The sequence below is a fragment of the Carcharodon carcharias genome, chromosome 22, assembly GCF_017639515.1.
Source record: "Carcharodon carcharias isolate sCarCar2 chromosome 22, sCarCar2.pri, whole genome shotgun sequence".
NCBI lineage: Eukaryota > Metazoa > Chordata > Chondrichthyes > Lamniformes > Lamnidae > Carcharodon > Carcharodon carcharias.
In genome coordinates, this window is record NC_054488.1 from 4069954 (window position 1) to 4090123 (window position 20170).

Below are 20170 nucleotides of genomic sequence, written 5' to 3' on the forward strand. Positions count from 1 at the left end.
AGAGTTCGACTGGGTTATTACAGAGAGAGAGAGTTCGACTGGGTTATTACAGAGAGAGAGAGTTCGACTGGGTTATTACAGAGAGAGAGAGTTCGACTGGGTTATTACAGAGAGAGAGAGTTCGACTGGGTTATTACAGAGAGAGAGAGTTCGACTGGGTTATTACGGAGAGAGAGAGTTCGACTGGGTTATTACAGAGAGAGAGAGTTAGACTGGGTTATTACAGAGAGAGAGAGTTCGACTGGGTTATTAGAGAGAGAGAGAGTTCGACTGGGTTATTAGAGAGAGAGAGAGTTCGACTGGGTTATTACAGAGCTAGGGAGATCGACTGGGTTATTACAGAGAGAGAGAGTTCGACTGGGTTATTACAGAGAGAGAGAGTTCGACTGGGTTATTACAGAGAGAGAGAGTTCGACTGGGTTATTACAGAGAGAGAGAGTTCGACTGGGTTATTACAGAGAGAGAGAGTTCGACTGGGTTATTACAGAGAGAGAGAGTTCGACTGGGTTATTACAGAGAGAGAGAGTTCGACTGGGTTATTACAGAGAGAGAGAGTTCGACTGGGTTATTTCAGAGAGACAGAGTTCGACTGGGTTATTACGAGAGAGAGAGTTCGACTGGGTTATTACGAGAGAGAGAGTTCGACTGGGTTATTACGAGAGAGAGAGTTCGACTGGGTTATTAAAAGAGAGAGAGAGTTCGACTGGGTTATTAGAGAGAGAGAGAGTTCGACTGGGTTATTAGAGAGAGAGAATGTTCGACTGGGTTATTACGGAGAGAGAGTTCGACTGGGTTATTACAGAGCTAGGGAGATCGACTGGGTTATTACAGAGAGAGAGAGTTCGACTGGGTTATTACAGAGAGAGAGAGTTCGACTGGGTTATTACAGAGAGAGAGAGTTCGACTGGTTATTACAGAGAGAGAGAGTTCGACTGGGTTATTACAGAGAGAGAGAGTTCGACTGGGTTATTACAGAGAGAGAGAGTTCGACTGGGTTATTACAGAGAGAGAGAGTTCGACTGGGTTATTACAGAGAGAGAGAGTTCGACTGGGTTATTACAGAGAGAGAGAGTTCGACTGGGTTATTACAGAGAGAGAGAGTTCGACTGGGTTATTACAGAGAGAGAGAGTTCGACTGGGTTATTACAGAGAGAGAGAGTTCGACTGGGTTATTACAGAGAGAGAGAGTTCGACTGGGTTATTACAGAGAGAGAGAGTTCGACTGGGTTATTACAGAGAGAGAGAGTTCGACTGGGTTATTACAGAGAGAGAGAGTTCGACTGGGTTATTACAGAGAGAGAGAGTTCGACTGGGTTATTACAGAGAGAGAGAGTTCGACTGGGTTATTACAGAGAGAGAGAGTTCGACTGGGTTATTACAGAGAGAGAGAGTTCGACTGGGTTATTACAGAGAGAGAGAGTTCGACTGGGTTATTACAGAGAGAGAGAGTTCGACTGGGTTATTACAGAGAGAGAGAGTTCGACTGGGTTATTACAGAGAGAGAGAGTTCGACTGGGTTATTACAGAGAGAGAGAGTTCGACTGGGTTATTACAGAGAGAGAGTTCGACTGGGTTATTACAAGAGAGAGAGAGTTCGACTGGGTTATTACAGAGAGAGAGAGTTCGACTGGGTTATTACAGTGAGAGAGAGTTTGACTGGGCTATTACAGAGAGAGAGAGTTCGACTGGTTTATTACAGAGAGAGAGAGTTCGACTGGGTTATTACGAGAGAGAGAGTTCGACTGGGTTATTACAGAGAGAGAGAGTTCGACTGGGTTATTACAGAGAGAGAGTTAGATTGGGTTATTACAGAGAGAGAGAGTTCGACTGGGTTATTACAGAGAGAGAGTTCGACTGGGTTATTACAGAGAGAGAGTTCGACTGGGTTATTACAGAGAGAGAGAGTTCGACTGGGTTATTACAGAGAGAGAGTTCGACTGGGTTATTACAGAGAGAGAGAGTTCGACTGGGTTATTACAGAGAGAGAGAGTTCGACTGGGTTATTACAGAGAGAGAGAGTTCGACTGGGTTATTACAGAGTGACAGAGTTCGACTGGGTTATTACGAGAGAGAGAGTTCGACTGGGTTATTACAGAGAGAGAGAGTTCGACTCGATTATTACAAGAGAGAGAGAGTTCGACTGGGTTATTACAAGAGAGAGAGAGTTCGACTCCGTTATTAGAGTGAGAGAGAGTTCGACTGGGTTATTACAGAGAGAGAGAGTTCGACTGGGTTATTACGGAGAGAGAGAGTTCGACTGGGTTATTAGAGAGAGAGAGAGTTCGACTGGGTTATTACAGAGAGAGAGAGTTCGACTGGGTTATTACAGAGAGAGAGAGTTCGACTGGGTTATTAAAGAGAGAGAGTTCGACTGGGTTATTAGAGAGAGAGAGAGAGTTCGACTGGGTTATTACAGAGAGAGAGAGTTCGACTGGGTTATTGCAGAGAGAGAGAGTTCGACTGGGTTATTACAGAGAGAGAGAGTTCGACTGGGTTATTACAGAGAGAGAGAGTTCGACTGGGTTATTTCAGAGAGAGAGAGTTCGACTGGGTTATTACAGAGAGAGAGAGTTCGACTGGGTTATTACAGAGAGAGAGAGTTCGACTGGGTTATTACAGAGAGAGAGAGTTCGACTGGGTTATTACAGAGAGAGAGAGTTCGACTGGGTTATTACAGAGAGAGAGAGTTCGACTGGGTTATTACAGAGAGAGAGAGTTCGACTGGGTTATTACAGAGAGAGAGAGTTCGACTGGGTTATTACAGAGAGAGAGAGTTCGACTGGGTTATTACAGAGAGAGAGAGTTCGACTGGGTTATTACAGAGAGAGAGAGTTCGACTGGGTTATTACAGAGAGAGAGAGTTCGACTGGGTTATTACAGAGAGAGAGAGTTCGACTGGGTTATTACAGAGAGAGAGAGTTCGACTGGGTTATTACAGAGAGAGAGAGTTCGACTGGGTTATTACAGAGAGGGAGAGTTCGACTGGGTTATTACAGAGAGAGAGTTCTACTGGATTATTACAGAGAGAGAGAGTTCGACTGGGTTATTACAGAGAGAGAGAGTTCGACTGGGTCATTACAGAGAGACTTCGACTGGGTTATTACAGAGAGAGATATTTCGACTGGGTTATTACAGAGAGAGAGTGTTCGACTGGGTTATTACAGAGAGGGAGAGTTCGACTGGGTTATTACAGAGAGAGAGTTCGACTGGGTTATTACAGAGAGAGAGAGTTCGACTGGGTTATTACAGAGAGAGAGAGTTCGACTGGGTTATTAGAGAGAGAGAGAGTTCGACTGGGTTATTAGAGAGAGAGAGAGTTCGACTGGGTTATTAGAGAGAGAGAGAGTTCGACTGGGTTATTAGAGAGAGAGAGAGTTCGACTGGGTTATTAGAGAGAGAGAGAGTTCGACTGGGTTATTAGAGAGAGAGAGTTCGACTGGGTTATTACAGAGAGAGAGAGTTCGACTGGGTTATTACAGAGAGAGAGAGTTCGACTGGGTTATTACAGAGAGAGAGAGTTCGACTGGGTTATTACAGAGAGAGAGAGTTCGACTGGGTTATTACAGAGAGAGAGAGTTCGACTGGGTTATTACAGAGAGAGAGAGTTCGACTGGGTTATTACAGAGAGAGAGAGTTCGACTGGGTTATTACAGAGAGAGAGAGTTCGACTGGGTTATTACAGAGAGAGAGAGTTCGACTGGGTTATTACAGAGAGAGAGAGTTCGACTGGGTTATTACAGAGAGAGAGAGTTCGACTGGGTTATTACAGAGAGAGAGAGTTCGACTGGGTTATTACAGAGAGAGAGAGTTCGACTGGGTTATTACAGAGAGAGAGAGTTCGACTGGGTTATTACAGAGAGAGAGAGTTCGACTGGGTTATTACAGAGAGAGAGAGTTCGACTGGGTTATTAGAGAGAGAGAGAGTTCGACTGGGTTATTACAGAGAGAGAGAGTTCGACTGGGTTATTACAGAGAGAGAGAGTTCGACTGGGTTATTACAGAGAGAGAGAGTTCGACTGGGTTATTACAGAGAGAGAGAGTTCGACTGGGTAATTACAGAGAGAGAGAGTTCGACTGGGTTATTACAGAGAGAGAGAGTTCGACTGGGTTATTCCAAGAGAGAGAGAGTTCGACTCCATTATTAGAGTGAGAGAGAGTTCGACTGGGTTATTACGAGAGAGAGAGTTCGACTGGGTTATTACAAGAGAGAGAGAGAGTTCGACTGGGTTATTACTGATTGAGAGAGTTCGACTGGGTTATTACTGAGAGAGAGAGTTCGACTGGGTTATTACAGAGAGAGAGAGTTCGACTGGGTTATTACAGAGAGAGAGAGTTCGACTGGGTTATTACAGAGAGAGAGAGTTCGACTGGGTTATTACGAGAGAGAGAGTTCGACTGGGTTATTACAGAGAGAGAGAGTTCGACTGGGTTATTACAGAGAGAGAGAGTTCGACTGGGTTATTACAGAGAGAGAGAGTTCGACTGGGTTATTACAGAGAGAGAGAGTTCGACTGGGTTATTACAGAGAGAGAGAGTTCGACTGGGTTATTACAGAGAGAGAGAGTTCGACTGGGTTATTACAGAGAGAGAGAGTTCGACTGGGTTATTACAGAGAGAGAGAGTTCGACTGGGTTATTACAGGGAGAGAGAGTTAGATTGGGTTATTACAGAGAGAGAGAGTTCGACTGGGTTATTACAGAGAGAGAGAGTTCGACTGGGTTATTACAGAGAGAGAGTTCGACTGGGTTATTACAGAGAGAGAGAGTTCAACTGGGTTATTACAGAGAGAGAGAGTTCGACTGGTTTATTACAGAGAGAGAGAGTTCGACTGGGTTATTACAGAGAGAGAGAGTTCGACTGGGTTATTACAGAGAGAGAGAGTTCGACTGGGTTATTACAGAGAGAGAGAGTTCGACTGGGTTATTACGAGAGAGAGAGAGTTTGACAGGGTTATTACAAGAGAGAGAGAGTTCGACTGGGTTATTGGAGTGAGAGAGAGTTCGACTGGGTTATTACAGAGAGAGAGAGTTCGACTGGGTTATTACAGAGAGAGAGAGTTCAACTGGGTTATTACAGAGAGAGAGAGTTCGACTGGGTTATTACAGAGAGAGAGAGTTCGACTGGGTTATTACAGAGAGAGAGAGTTCGACTGGGTTATTACAGAGAGAGAGAGTTCGACTGGGTTATTACAGAGAGAGAGAGTTCGACTGGGTTATTACAGAGAGAGAGAGTTCGACTGGGTTATTACAGAGAGAGAGTTCTACTGGATTATTACAGAGAGAGAGAGTTCGACTGGGTTATTACAGAGAGAGAGAGTTCGACCGGGTTATTAGAGAGAGAGAGAGTTCGACTGGGTTATTACAGAGAGAGAGAGTTCGACTGGGTTAGTAGAGAGAGAGAGAGTTCGACTGGGTTATTACAGAGAGAGAGAGTTCGACTGGGTTATTACAGAGAGAGAGAGTTCGACTGGGTTATTACAGAGAGAGAGAGTTCGACTGGGTTATTACAGAGAGAGAGAGTTCGACTGGGTTATTACAGAGAGAGTGAGTTCGACTGGGTTATTACAGAGAGAGAGATTTTGACTGGGTTATTACGAGAGAGAGACAGTTTGACAGGGTTATTACAGAGAGAGAGAGTTCGACTGGGTTATTACAGAGAGAGAGAGTTCGACTGGGTTATTACAGAGAGAGAGAGTTCGACTGGGTTATTACAGAGAGAGCCAGATCGACCTGGTTATTACAGAGAGAGAGAGAGATCGACTGGGTTATTACAGAGAGAGAGAGTTCGACTGGGTTATTACAGAGAGAGAGAGTTCGACTGGGTTATTACAGAGAGAGAGTTCGATATGGTTATTACAGAGAGAGAGAGTTCGACATGGTTATTACAGAGAGAGAGAGTTCGACATGGTTATTACAGAGAGAGAGAGTTCGACTTGGTCATTACAGAGAGAGAGTTCGACTGGGTTATTACAGAGAGAGAGTTCGACTGGGTTATTACAGAGAGAGACAGTTCGTCTGGGTTATTACAGAGAGAGAGAGTTCGACTGGTTTATTACGGAGAGAGAGAGTTCGCCTGGGTTATTACAGAGAGAGAGAGTTCGACTGGGTTATTACAGAGAGAGAGACTTCCACTGGGTTATTACAGAGAGAGAGATTTCGACTGGGTTATTACAGAGAGAGAGAGTTCGACTGGGTTATTACAGAGAGAGAGAGTTCGACTGGGTTATTACAGAGAGAGTGAGATCGACTGGGTTATTACAGAGAGAGAGAGTTCGACTGGGTTATTACAGAGAGAGAGAGAGAGTTGGACAGGGTTATTACAGAGAGAGAGAGTTCGACTGGGTTATTAGAGAGAGAGAGTTCGACTGGGTTATTACAGAGAGAGAGAGTTCGACTGGGTTATTACAGAGAGAGAGAGTTCGACTGGGTTATTACAGAGAGAGAGAGTTCGACTGGGTTATTACAGAGAGAGAGAGTTCGACTGGGTTATTACAGAGAGAGAGAGTTCGACTGGGTTATTACAGAGAGAGAGAGTTCGACTGGGTCATTACAGAGAGAGAGAGTTCGACTGGGTTATTACAGAGAGAGAGAGTTCGACTGGGTTATTACAGAGAGAGAGAGTTCGACTGGGTTATTACAGAGAGAGAGAGTTCGACTGGGTTATTACAGAGAGAGAGTTCGACTGGGTTATTACAGAGAGAGAGAGTTCGACTGGGTTATTACAGAGAGAGAGAGTTCGACTGGGTTATTACAGAGAGAGAGAGTTCGACTGGGTTATTAGAGAGAGAGAGAGTTCGACTGGGTTATTACAGAGAGAGAGAGTTCGACTGGGTTATTACAGAGAGAGAGAGTTCGACTGGGTTATTACAGAGAGAGAGAGTTCGACTGGGTTATTACGAGAGAGAGAGTTCGATTGGGATATTACTGAGAGAGAGAGAGGTTTCGACTGGGTTATTACAGAGAGAGAGTGTTCGACTGGGTTATTACAGAGAGAGAGAGTTCGACTGGGTTATTACAGAGAGGGAGAGTTCGACTGGGTTATTACAGAGAGAGAGAGTTCGACTGGGTTATTACAGAGAGAGAGAGTTCGACTGGGTCATTGCAGAGAGAGAGAGTTCGACTGGGTCATTACAGAGTGACTTCGACCTGGTTATTACAGAGAGAGAGATTTCGACTGGGTTATTACAGGGAGAGAGAGTGTTCGACTGGGTTATTACAGTGAGAGAGAGTTCGACTGGGTTATTAGAGAGAGAGAGAGTTCGACTGGGTTATTACAGAGAGAGAGAGTTCGACTGGGTTATTACAGAGAGAGAGAGTTCGACTGGGTTATTACAGAGAGAGAGAGTTCGACTGGGTTATTACAGAGAGAGAGAGTTCGACTGGGTTATTACAGAGAGAGAGAGTTCGACTGGGTTATTAGAGAGAGAGAGAGTTCGACTGGGTTATTAGAGAGAGAGAGAGTTCGACTGGGTTATTAGAGAGAGAGAGAGTTCGACTGGTTTATTAGAGAGAGAGAGAGTTCGACTGGGTTATTACAGAGAGATAGAGTTCGACTGGGTCATTACAGAGAGAGAGAGTTCGACTGGGTCATTACAGAGAGAGAGAGTTCGACTGGGTCATTACAGAGAGAGAGAGTTCGACTGGGTTATTACAGAGAGAGAGAGTTCGACTGGGTCATTACAGAGAGAGAGAGTTCGACTGGGTTATTACAGAGAGAGAGAGTTCGACTGGGTTATTACAGAGAGAGAGAGTTCGACTGGGTTATTACAGAGAGAGAGAGTTCGACTGGGTTATTACAGAGAGAGAGAGTTCGACTGGGTTATTACAGAGAGAGAGAGTTCGACTGGGTTATTAAGAGAGAGAGAGTTCGACTGGGTTATTACAGAGAGAGAGAGTTCGACTGGGTTATTACAGAGAGAGAGAGTTCGACTGGGTAATTACAGAGAGAGAGAGTTCGACTGGGTTATTACAGAGAGAGAGAGTTCGACTGGGTTATTACAGAGAGAGAAAGTTCGACTGGGTTATTACAGAGAGAGAGTTCGACTGGGTTATTAGAGAGAGAGAGTTCGACTGGGTTATTACGGATTGAGAGAGTTCGACTGGGTTATTACAGAGAGAGAGAGTTCGACTGGGTTATTACAGAGAGAGAGTTCGACTGGGTTATTACAGCGAGAGAGAGTTCGACTGGGTTATTACAGAGAGAGAGAGTTCGACTGGGTTATTACAGAGAGAGAGAGTTCGACTGGGTTATTACAGAGAGAGAGTTCGACTGGGTTATTACAGAGAGAGAGAGTTCGACTGGGTTATTACAGAGAGAGAGAGTTCGACTGGGTTATTACAGAGAGAGAGAGTTCGACTGGGTTATTACAGAGAGAGAGAGTTCGACTGGGTTATTACAGAGAGAGAGAGTTCGACTGGGTTATTACGAGAGAGAGAGTTCGACTGGGTTATTACAGAGAGAGAGAGTTCGACTGGGTTATTACAGAGAGAGAGAGTTCGACTGGGTTATTACAGAGAGAGAGAGTTCGACTGGGTTATTACAGAGAGAGAGAGTTCGACTGGGTTATTACAGAGAGAGAGAGTTCGACTGGGTTATTACAGAGAGAGAGAGTTCGACTGGGTTATTACAGAGAGAGAGAGTTCGACTGGGTTATTACAGAGAGAGAGAGTTCGACTGGGTTATTACAGAGAGAGAGAGTTCGACTGGGTTATTACAGAGAGAGAGAGTTCGACTGGGTTATTACAGAGAGAGAGAGTTCGACTGGGTTATTACAGAGAGAGAGTTCGACTGGGTTATTACAGAGAGAGAGAGTTCGACTGGGTTATTACAGAGAGAGAGAGTTCGACTGGGTTATTACGAGAGAGAGAGTTCGACTGGGTTATTACGAGAGAGAGAGTTCGACTGGGTTATTACAAGAGAGAGAGAGAGTTCGACTGGGTTATTACAAGAGAGAGAGAGTTCGACTGGGATATTACTGAGAGAGAGAGAGAGAGAGTTCGACTGGGTTATTACAGAGAGAGAGAGTTCGACTGGGTTATTACAGAGAGAGAGAGTTCGACTGGGTTATTACAGAGAGAGAGAGTTCGACTGGGTTATTACGAGAGAGAGAGTTCGACTGGGTTATTACGAGAGAGAGAGTTCGACTGGGTTATTACGAGAGAGAGAGTTCGACTGGGTTATTACAAGAGAGAGAGAGAGTTCGACTGGGTTATTACAGAGAGAGAGAGTTCGACTGGGTTATTACAAAGAGAGAGAGTTCGACTGGGTTATTAGAGAGAGAGAGAGTTCGACTGGGTTATTACAGAGAGAGAGAGTTCGACTGGGTTATTTGAGAGAGAGAGAGTTCGACTGGGTTATTTGAGAGAGAGAATGTTCGACTGGGTTATTACGGAGAGAGAGTTGGAGTGGGTTATTACAGAGCTAGGGAGATCGACTGGGTTATTACAGAGAGAGAGAGTTCGACTGGGTTATTACAGAGAGAGAGAGTTCGACTGGGTTATTACAGAGAGAGAGAGTTCGACTGGGTTATTACAGAGAGAGAGAGTTCGACTGGGTTATTACAGAGAGAGAGTTCGACTGGGTTATTACGGAGAGAGAGTTCGACTGGGTTATTACGGAGAGAGAGAGTTCGACTGGGTTATTACAGAGAGAGAGAGTTCGACTGGGTTATTACAGAGAGAGAGAGTTCGACTGGGTTATTACAGAGAGAGAGAGTTCGACTGGTTATTAGAGAGAGAGAGAGTTCGACTGGGTTATTACAGAGAGAGAGAGTTCGACTGGGTTATTACAGAGAGAGAGAGTTCGACTGGGTTATTACGAGAGAGAGAGAGAGTTCGACTGGGTTATTACGAGAGAGAGAGTTCGACTGGGATTATTACGAGAGAGAGAGTTCGACTGGGTTATTACAGAGAGAGAGAGTTCGACTGGGTTATTACAGAGAGAGAGAGTTCGACTGGGTTATTACAGAGAGAGAGAGTTCGACTGGGTTATTACTGAGAGAGAGAGTTCGACTGGGTTATTACTGAGAGAGAGAGTTCGACTGGGTTATTACAGAGAGAGAGAGTTCGACTGGGTTATTACAGAGAGAGAGAGTTCGACTGGGTTATTACAGAGAGAGAGTTCGACTGGGTTATTACAGAGAGAGAGTTCGACTGGGTTATTACAGAGAGAGAGAGTTCGACTGGGTTATTACAGAGAGAGAGAGTTCGACTGGGTTATTACAGAGAGAGAGAGTTCGACTGGGTGTTTCAGAGAGAGAGAGTTCGACTGGGTTATTACAGAGAGAGAGAGTTCGACTGGGTTATTGCAGAGAGAGAGAGTTCGACTGGGTTATTACAGAGAGAGAGAGTTCGACTGGGTTATTACAGAGAGAGAGAGTTCGACTGGGTTATTACAGAGAGAGAGAGTTCGACTGGGTTATTACAGAGAGAGTGAGTTCGACTGGGTTATTACAGAGAGAGAGAGTTCGACTGGGTTATTACGAGAGAGAGAGTTCGACTGGGTTATTACAGAGAGAGAGAGTTCGACTGGGTTATTACAGAGAGAGAGAGTTCGACTGGGTTATTACAGAGAGAGAGAGTTCGACTGGGTTATTACAGAGAGAGAGAGTTCGACTGGGTTATTACAGAGAGAGAGTTCGACTGGGTTATTACAGAGAGAGAGAGTTCGACTGGGTTATTACAGAGAGAGAGAGTTCGACTGGGTTATTACAGAGAGAGAGAGTTCGACTGGGTTATTACAGAGAGAGAGAGTTCGACTGGGTTATTAGAGAGAGAGAGAGTTCGACTGGGTTATTAGAGAGAGAGAGAGTTCGACTGGGTTATTAGAGAGAGAGAGTTCGACTGGGTTATTAGAGAGAGAGAGAGTTCGACTGGGTTATTAGAGAGAGAGAGAGTTCGACTGGGTTATTACGGAGAGAGAGTTCGACTGGGTTATTACAGAGAGAGAGAGTTCGACTGGGTTATTACAGAGAGAGAGAGTTCGACTGGGTTATTACAGAGAGAGAGAGTTCGACTGGGTTATTACAGAGAGAGAGAGTTCGACTGGGTTATTACAGAGAGACAGAGTTCGACTGGGTTATTACAGAGAGAGAGTTCGACTGGGTTATTACAGAGAGAGAGAGTTCGACTGGGTTATTACAGAGAGAGAGAGTTCGACTGGGTTATTACAGAGAGAGAGAGTTCGACTGGGTTATTACTGAGAGAGAGAGTTCGACTGGGTTATTACGAGAGAGAGGTTCGACTGGTTATTACAGAGAGAGAGAGTTCGTCTGGGTTATTATAAGAGAGAGAGAGGTCTATTGGGTTATTACTGAGAGAGAGAGAGAGTTCGACTTGGTTATTACTGAGAGAGAAATTTCGACTGGGTTATTACAGAGACAGAGTTCGACTGGGTTATTACAGAGCTAGTGAGTTCGACTGGGTTATTACAGAGAGAGAGAGTTCGACTGGGTTATTACAGAGAGAGAGAGTTCGACTGGGTTATTACAGAGAGAGAGAGTTCGACTGGGTTATTACGGATTGATAGATTTCGACTGGGTTATTACGGAGAGAGAGAGTTCGACTGGGTTATTACAAGAGAGAGTGTTCGACTGGGTTATTACAGAGAGAGAGAGTTCGACTCCGTTATTAGAGTGAGAGAGAGGTCGACTGGGTTATTACAGTGAGAGAGAGTTCGACTGGGCTATTACAGAGAGAGAGAGTTCGACTGGGTTATTACGAGAGAGAGAGAGTTCGACTGGGTTATTACAAGAGAGAGAGAGTTCGATTGGGATATTACTGAGAGAGAGAGAGTGTTCGATTGGGTTATTATGGAGAGAGAGTTCGACTGGGTTATTACAGAGCTAGGGAGATCGACTGGGTTATTACAGAGAGAGAGAGTTCGACTGGGTTATTACAGAGAGAGAGAGTTCGACTGGGTTATTACAGAGAGAGAGAGTTCGACTGGGTTATTACAGAGAGAGAGAGTTCGACTGGGTTATTACAGAGAGAGAGAGTTCGACTGGGTTATTACAGAGAGAGAGAGTTCGACTGGGTTATTACAGAGAGAGAGAGTTCGACTGGGTTATTACAGAGAGAGAGAGTTCGACTGGGTTATTACGAGAGAGAGAGTTCGACTGGGTTATTACAGAGAGAGAGAGTTCGACTGGGTTATTACAGAGAGAGAGAGTTCGACTGGGTTATTACGAGAGAGAGAGTTCGACTGGGTTATTACAGAGAGAGAGAGTTCGACTGGGTTATTACAGAGAGAGAGAGTTCGACTGGGTTATTACAGAGAGAGAGAGTTCGACTGGGTTATTACAGAGAGAGAGAGTTCGACTGGGTTATTGCAGAGAGAGAGAGTTCGACTGGGTTATTGCAGAGAGAGAGAGTTCGACTGGGTTATTGCAGAGAGAGAGAGTTCGACTGGGTTATTGCAGAGAGAGAGAGTTCGACTGGATTATTGCAGAGAGAGAGAGTTCGACTGCGTTTTTGCAGAGAGAGAGAGTTCGACTGGGTTATTACAGAGAGAGAGAGTTCGACTGGGTTATTACAGAGAGAGAGTTCGACTGGGTTATTAGAGTGAGAGAGAGTTCGACTGGGTTATTACAGAGAGAGAGAGTTCGACTGGGTTATTACAGAGAGAGAGAGTTCGACTGGGTTATTACAGAGAGAGAGTTCGACTGGGTTATTACAGAGAGAGAGAGTTCGACTGGGTTATTACAGAGAGAGTGTTCGACTGGGTTATTAGAGAGAGTTCGACTGGGTTATTAGAGAGAGAGAGAGTTCGACTGGGTTATTAGAGAGAGAGAGAGTTCGACTGGGTTATTAGAGGGAGAGAGAGTTCGACTGGGTTATTACAGTGAGAGAGAGTTCGACTGGGTTATTACGAGAGAGAGAGTTCGACTGGGTTATTTCAGAGAGAGAGAGTTCGACTGGGTTATTACGAGAGAGAGAGTTCGACTGGGTTATTACGAGAGAGAGAGTTCGACTGGGTTATTAAAAGAGAGAGAGAGTTCGATTGGGTTATTACTGAGAGAGAGAGTTCGACTGGGTTATTACAGAGAGAGAGAGTTCGACTGGGTTATTACAGAGAGAGAGAGTTCGACTGGGTTATTACAGAGAGAGAGAGTTCGACTGGGTTATTACAGAGAGAGAGAGTTCGACTGGGTTATTACAGAGAGAGAGAGTTCGACTGGGTTATTACAGAGAGAGAGAGTTCGACTGGGTTATTACAGAGAGAGAGAGTTCGACTGGGTTATTACGAGAGAGAGAGTTCGACTGGGTTATTACAGAGAGGGAGAGTTCGACTGGGTTATTACAGCGAGGGAGAGTTCGACTGGGTTATGACGGAGAGCGAGAGTTCGACTGGTTTATTACAGAGAGAGAGAGTTCGACTGGGTTATTACAGAGAGAGAGAGTTCGACTGGGTTATTACAGAGAGAGAGAGTTCGACTGGGTTATTACAGAGAGAGAGAGTTCGACTGGGTTATTACAGAGAGAGAGAGTTCGACTGGGTTATTACAGAGAGAGAGAGTTCGACTGGGTTATTACAGAGAGAGAGAGTTCGACTGGGTTATTACAGAGAGAGAGAGTTCGACTGGGTTATTACAGAGAGAGAGAGTTCGACTGGGTTATTACAGAGAGAGAGAGTTCGACTGGGTTATTACAGAGAGAGAGAGTTCGACTGGGTTATTACAGAGAGAGAGAGTTCGACTGGGTTATTACGAGAGAGAGAGTTCGACTGGGTTATTACAGAGAGAGAGAGTTCGACTGGGTTATTACGAGAGAGAGAGAGTTCGACTGGGTTATTACAAGAGAGAGAGAGTTCGACTGGGTTATTAAAAGAGAGAGAGAGTTCGACTGGGTTATTAGAGAGAGAGAGAGTTCGACTGGGTTATTACAGTGAGAGAGAGTTCGACTGGGCTATTACAGTGAGAGAGAGTTCGACTGGGTTATTACAGAGAGAGAGAGTTCGACTGGGTTATTACAGTGAGAGAGAGTTCGACTGGGTTATTACAGAGAGAGAGAGTTCGACTGGGTTATTACAGAGAGAGAGAGTTCGACTGGGTTATTACAGAGAGAGAGAGTTCGACTGGGTTATTACAGAGAGAGAGAGTTCGACTGGGTTATTACAGAGAGAGAGAGTTCGACTGGGTTATTACAGAGAGAGAGAGTTCGACTGGGTTATTACAGAGAGAGAGAGTTCGACTGGGTTATTACAGAGAGAGAGAGTTCGACTGGGTTATTACAGAGAGAGAGAGTTCGACTGGGTTATTACGAGAGAGAGAGTTCGACTGGGTTATTACGAGAGAGAGAGTTCGACTGGGTTATTACAAGAGAGAGAGAGAGTTCGACTGGGTTATTACAAGAGAGAGAGAGAGTTCGACTGGGTTATTACAGAGAGAGAGAGATCGACTGGGTTATTACAGAGAGAGAGAGTTCGACTGGGTTATTACAGAGAGAGAGAGTTCGACTGGGTTATTACAGAGAGAGAGAGTTCGACTGGGTTATTACAGAGAGAGAGAGTTCGACTGGGTTATTACAGAGAGAGAGAGTTCGACTGGGTTATTACAGAGAGAGAGAGTTCGACTGGGTTATTACGAGAGAGAGAGTTCGACTGGGTTATTACGAGAGAGAGAGTTCGACTGGGTTATTACAAGAGAGAGAGAGAGTTCGACTGGGTTATTACAAGAGAGAGAGAGTTCGATTGGGATATTACTGAGAGAGAGAGAGAGATTTCGACTGGGTTATTACAGAGAGAGAGTGTTCGACTGGGTTATTACAGAGAGAGAGAGTTCGACTGGGTTATTACAGAGAGAGAGAGTTCGACTGGGTTATTACAGAGAGAGAGAGTTCGACTGGGTTATTACAAGAGAGAGAGAGAGTTCGACTGGGTTATTACAAGAGAGAGAGAGTTCGATTGGGTTATTACTGAGAGAGAGAGAGAGAGTTCGACTGGGTTATTACTGAGAGAGAGTTCGACTGGGTTATTACAGAGAGAGAGAGTTCGACTGGGTTATTACAGAGAGAGAGAGTTCGACTGGGTTATTACAGAGAGAGAGAGTTCGACTGGGTTATTACAGAGAGAGAGAGTTCGACTGGGTTATTACAGAGAGAGAGAGTTCGACTGGGTTATTACAGAGAGAGAGAGTTCGACTGGGTTATTACAGAGAGAGAGAGTTCGACTGGGTTATTACAGAGAGAGAGATTTCGACTGGGTTATTACAGAGAGAGAGAGTTCGACTGGGTTATTACCGAGAGAGAGGGTTCGACTGGGTTATTACAGAGAGAGAGAGTTCGACTGGGTTATTACAGAGAGAGAGAGTTCGACTGGGTTATTAGAGAGAGAGAGTTCGACTGGGTTATTACAGAGAGAGAGAGTTCGACTGGGTTATTACAGAGCGAGTTCGACTGGGTTATTACAGAGAGAGAGAGTTCGACTGGGTTATTACAGAGAGAGAGAGTTCGACTGGGTAATTACAGAGAGAGAGAGTTCGACTGGGTTATTACAGAGAGAGAGAGTTCGACTGGGTTATTACAGAGAGAGAAAGTTCGACTGGGTTATTACAGAGAGAGAGTTCGACTGGGTTATTAGAGAGAGAGAGTTCGACTGGGTTATTACGGAGAGAGAGAGTTCGACTGGGTTATGATAGAGAGAGTTCGACTGGGTTATGACGGAGAGAGAGAGTTCGACTGGGTTATTACAGAGAGAGAGAGTTCAACTGGGTTAATACAGAGAGAGAGAGTTCGACTGGGTTATTACTGAGAGAGAGAGAGAGAGAGTTCGACTGGGTTATTACAGAGAGAGAGAGTTCGACTGGGTTATTACAGAGAGAGAGAGTTCGACTGGGTTATTACAGAGAGAGAGAGTTCGACTGGGTTATTACAGAGAGAGAGAGTTCGACTGGGTTATTACAGAGAGAGAGAGTTCGACTGGGTTATTACAGAGAGAGAGAGTTCGACTGGGTTATTACAGAGAGAGAGAGTTCGACTGGGTTATTACAGAGAGAGAGAGTTCGACTGGGTTATTACAGAGAGAGAGAGTTCGACTGGGTTATTACAGAGAGAGAGAGAGTTCGACTGGGTTATTACAGAGAGAGAGAGTTCGACTGGGTTATTACAGAGAGAGAGAGTTCGACTGGGTTATTACAGAGAGAGAGAGTTCGACTGGGTTATTACAGAGAGAGAGAGTTCGACTGGGTTATTACAGAGAGAGAGAGTTCGACTGGGTTATTACAGAGAGGGAGAGTTCGACTGGGTTATTACAGAGAGAGAGAGTTCGACTGGGTTATTACAGAGAGAGAGAGTTCGACTGGGTTATTAGAGAGAGAGAGTTCGACTGGGTTATTAGAGAGAGAGAGTTCGACTGGGTTATTAGAGAGAGAGAGTTCGACTGGGTTATTAGAGAGAGAGAGTTCGACTGGGTTATTAGAGAGAGAGAGAGTTCGACCTGGTTATTAGAGAGAGAGAGTGTTCGACTGGGTTATTACGGAGAGAGAGTTCGACTGGGTTATTACAGAGAGAGAGAGTTCGACTGGGTTATTACAGAGAGAGAGAGTTCGACTGGGTTATTACAGAGAGAGAGAGTTCGACTGGGTTATTACAGAGAGAGGGAGTTCGACTGGGTTATTACAGAGAGAGAGAGTTCGACTGGGTTATTACAGAGAGAGAGAGTTCGACTGGGTAGTCAGAGAGAGAGAGTTCGACTGGGTTATTACAGAGAGAGAGAGTTCGACTGGGTTATTACTGAGAGAGAGAGTTCGACTGGGTTATTAGAGAGAGAGAGAGAGTTCGACTGGGTTATTAGAGAGAGAGAGAGTTCGACTTGGTTATTAGAGAGAGAGAGTTCGACTGGGTTATTAGAGAGAGAGAGAGTTCGACAGGGTTATTAGAGAGAGAGAGTGTTTTACTGGGTTATTAGAGAGAGAGAGTTCGACTGGGTTATTAGAGAGAGAGAGAGTTCGACTGGGTTAATAGAGAGAGAGAGAGTTCGACTGGGTTATTAGAGAGAGAGAGAGTTCGACTGGGTTATTAGAGAGAGAGAGAGTTCGACTGGGTTAATAGAGAGAGAGAGAGTTCGACTGGGTTATTAGAGAGAGAGAGAGTTCGACTGGGTTACTAGAGAGAGAGAGTGAGTTCGACTGGGTTATTAGAGAGAGAGAGAGTTCGACTGGGTTATTAGAGAGAGAGAGAGTTCGACTGGGTTATTAGAGAGAGAGAGAGTTCGACTGGGTTATTACAGAGAGAGAGAGTTCGACTGGGTTATTACAGAGAGAGAGAGTTCGACTGGGTTATTACAGAGAGAGAGAGTTCGACTGGGTTATTACAGAGAGAGAGAGTTCGACTGGGTTATTACAGAGAGAGAGAGTTCGACTGGGTTATTACAGAGAGAGAGTTCGACTGGGTTATTACAGAGAGAGAGAGTTCGACTGGGTTATTACGAGAGAGAGAGTTTGACTGGTTATTACAAGAGAGAGAGAGTTCGACTGGGTTATTACAGAGAGAGAGAGTTCCACTGGGTTATTACAGAGAGAGAGAGTTCGACTGGGTTATTCCAAGAGAGAGAGAGTTCGACTGGGTTATTACAGAGAGAGAGAGTTCGACTGGGTTATTACGAGAGAGAGAGAGTTCGACTGGGTTATTACAAGAGAGAGAGAGTTCGATTGGGTTATTACTGAGAGATAGAGAGAGTTCGACTGGGTTATTAGAGAGAGAGAGAGTTCGACTGGGTTATTAGAGAGAGAGAGAGTTCGACTGGGTTATTACAGAGAGAGAGAGTTCGACTGGGTTATTACAGAGAGACTTCGACTGGGTTATTACAGAGAGAGAGAGTTCGACTGGGTTATTACAGAGAGAGAGAGTTCGACTGGGTTATTACAGAGAGAGAGAGTTCGACTGGGTTATTACAGAGAGAGAGAGTTCGACTGGGTTATTACAGAGAGAGAGAGTTCGACTGGGTTATTACAGAGAGAGAGAGTTCGACTGGGTTATTACAGAGAGAGAGAGTTCGACTGGGTTATTACAGAGAGAGAGAGTTCGACTGGGTTATTACAGAGAGAGAGAGTTCGACTGGGTTATTACAGAGAGAGAGAGTTCGACTGGGTTATTACAGAGAGAGAGAGTTCGACTGGGTTATTACAGAGAGAGAGAGTTCGACTGGGTTATTACAGAGAGAGAGAGTTCGACTGGGTTATTACAGAGAGAGAGAGTTCGACTGGGTTATTACAGAGAGAGAGAGTTCGACTGGGTTATTACAGAGAGAGAGAGTTCGACTGGGTTATTACAGAGAGAGAGAGTTCGACTGGGTTATTACAGAGAGAGAGAGTTCGACTGGGTTATTACAGAGAGAGAGAGTTCGACTGGGTTATTACAGAGAGAGAGAGTTCGACTGGGTTATTACAGAGAGAGAGAGTTCGACTGGGTTATTACAGAGAGAGAGAGTTCGACTGGGTTATTACAGAGAGAGAGAGTTCGACTGGGTTATTACAGAGAGAGAGAGTTCGACTGGGTTATTACAGAGAGAGAGAGTTCGACTGGGTTATTACAGAGAGAGAGAGTTCGACTGGGTTATTACAGAGAGAGAGAGTTCGACTGGGTTATTACAGAGAGAGAGAGTTCGACTGGGTTATTACAGAGAGAGAGAGTTCGACTGGGTTATTACGAGAGAGAGAGTTCGACTGGGTTATTACGGAGAGTGAGTTCGACTGGGTTATTACGGACAGAGAGTTCGACTGGGTTATTACGGAGAGAGAGAGTTCGACTGGGTTATTACAGAGAGAGAGAGTTCGACTGGGTTATTACAGAGAGAGAGAGTTCGACTGGTTATTACAGAGAGAGAGAGTTCGACTGGGTTATTAGAGAGAGAGAGAGTTCGACTGGGTTATTACAGAGAGAGAGAGTTCGACTGGGTTATTACAGAGAGAGAGAGTTCGACTGGGTTATTACAGAGAGAGAGAGTTCGACTGGGTTATTACAGAGAGAGAGAGTTCGACTGGGTTATTACAGAGAGAGAGAGTTCGACTGGGTTATTACAGAGAGAGAGAGTTCGACTGGGTTATTACAGAGAGAGAGAGTTCGACTGGGTTATTACAGGGAGAGAGAGTTAGATTGGGTTATTACAGAGAGAGGGAGTTCGACTGGGTTATTACAGAGAGAGATAGTTCGACTGGTTATTACAGACAGAGATAGTTCGACTGGGTTATTACAGAGAGAGAGAGTTCGACTGGGTTATTACAGAGAGAGAGAGTTCGACTGGGTTGTTACAGATTGAGAGAGTTCGACTGGGTTATTACAGAGAGAGAGAGTTCGACTGGGTTATTACAGAGAGAGAGAGTTCGACTGGGTTATTACAGAGAGAGAGAGTTCGACTGGGTTATTACAGAGAGAGAGTTCGACTGGGTTATTACAGAGAGAGAGAGTTCGACTGGGTTATTACAGAGAGAGAGAGTTCGACTGGGTTATTACAGAGAGAGAGAGTTCGACTGGGTTATTACAGAGAGAGAGAGTTCGACTGGGTTATTACAGAGAGAGAGAGTTCGACTGGGTTATTACAGAGAGAGAGAGTTCGACTGGGTTATTACAGAGAGAGAGAGTTCGACTGGGTTATTACAGAGAGAGAGAGTTCGACTGGGTTATTACAGAGAGAGAGAGTTCGACTGGGTTATTACAGAGAGAGAGTTCGACTGGGTTATTACAGAGAGAGAGAGTTCGACTGGGTTATTACAGAGAGAGAGAGTTCGACTGGGTTATTACAGAGAGAGAGAGTTCGACTGGGTTATTACAGAGAGAGAGAGTTCGACTGGGTTATTACAGAGAGAGAGAGTTCGACTGGGTTATTACAGAGAGAGAGAGTTCGACTGGGTTATTACAGAGAGAGAGTTCGACTGGGTTATTACAGAGAGAGAGAGTTCGACTGGGTTATTACAGAGAGAGAGAGTTCGACTGGGTTATTACAGAGAGAGAGAGTTCGACTGGGTTATTACAGAGAGAGAGAGTTCGACTGGGTTATTACAGAGAGAGAGAGTTCGACTGGGTTATTACGTGAGAGAGAGTTCGACTGGGCTATTACAGTGAGAGAGAGTTCGACTGGGTTATTACAGAGAGAGAGAGTTTGACTGGGTTTATACAGAGAGAGAGAGTTCGACTGGGTTATTTCAGAGAGACAGAGTTCGACTGGGTTATTACGAGAG